Genomic DNA, 919 nt, shown 5'->3' with positions numbered 1-919 from the left:
CTGTGGTGATGCCTTCTGGAGCAGTCGGAAATCTGAGTACTAAAAGTGGCGCGCACATGCGCAAGAGTGGTAGGCCTAAATCAGAATGTGGGAGGTTGATTTTGATTTTAAAATAATAATAAAAAAATACTCAAGGCAAATCAGTACACATTTTTAATAATTAGATGAGTCAAAATGTTACTTTGTAAATGAAAACATATGGTATTTTTTTAAATATTTGTTAATAATTTATTGACTTGCCTTGTGTATTTTTAGTTTTTTTTAGTTTAGTTTTGTTTTTAGTTATGTTAAGTATTTTTAATTTTTGTTCCTTTAAAATTAAATCTTAAAAAAAATAATTGTGTCCGAAAAGCTTCATAGCAATGAGACGTTTAGATGACAGATATATTTATTTTATTAGAGCCAAAGGATAGCCTAGCATTGTAGTAAGAATAAAAATGGTTTCCCTTAAGTGTAGATAAATGGTAATTATAAAACAAAAAGAACGAACTCTGCTAAAAACCATAGAGGTGATATTGGTATTATTTTCTAGTGTTGCCTATATTTCATTTCATTCTTACTAGAGCTTTAGGGGTAGTGACTAACCAATGAGTTTGCCAAATGTGTCTTATCCGACCAACTGTTATAAAAAAAAGCTCCCAGCTTTGTTATAATTTACAAAACCAAAACCAAAACAAATCATTAAAGTATCCATGAGATGGGGCTGGTAATAGCACGTGAAGGTAACATTAACAAGTGTGCTACTTTGGCTCCATCAACAGGGTGAATGAGGTAATGCAGCATGTATTCCACCAGAACTTATTTCAGGCAGGCCAAGCAGTCATCACATTTCTAAACGGCAAACAATGCCGTTCTGTTCATGTAGTAAACATACCTGCTCAAAGACCCGTGTTGTAAAAACTATGGTTTCCTAATCATT

The sequence above is a fragment of the Perca flavescens genome, chromosome 11 (assembly GCF_004354835.1).
Source record: "Perca flavescens isolate YP-PL-M2 chromosome 11, PFLA_1.0, whole genome shotgun sequence".
Classification (NCBI taxonomy): Eukaryota; Metazoa; Chordata; class Actinopteri; order Perciformes; family Percidae; genus Perca; species Perca flavescens.
The sequence above is the reverse complement of the archived record's forward strand: the minus strand, read 5'-3'. Positions refer to the sequence as shown.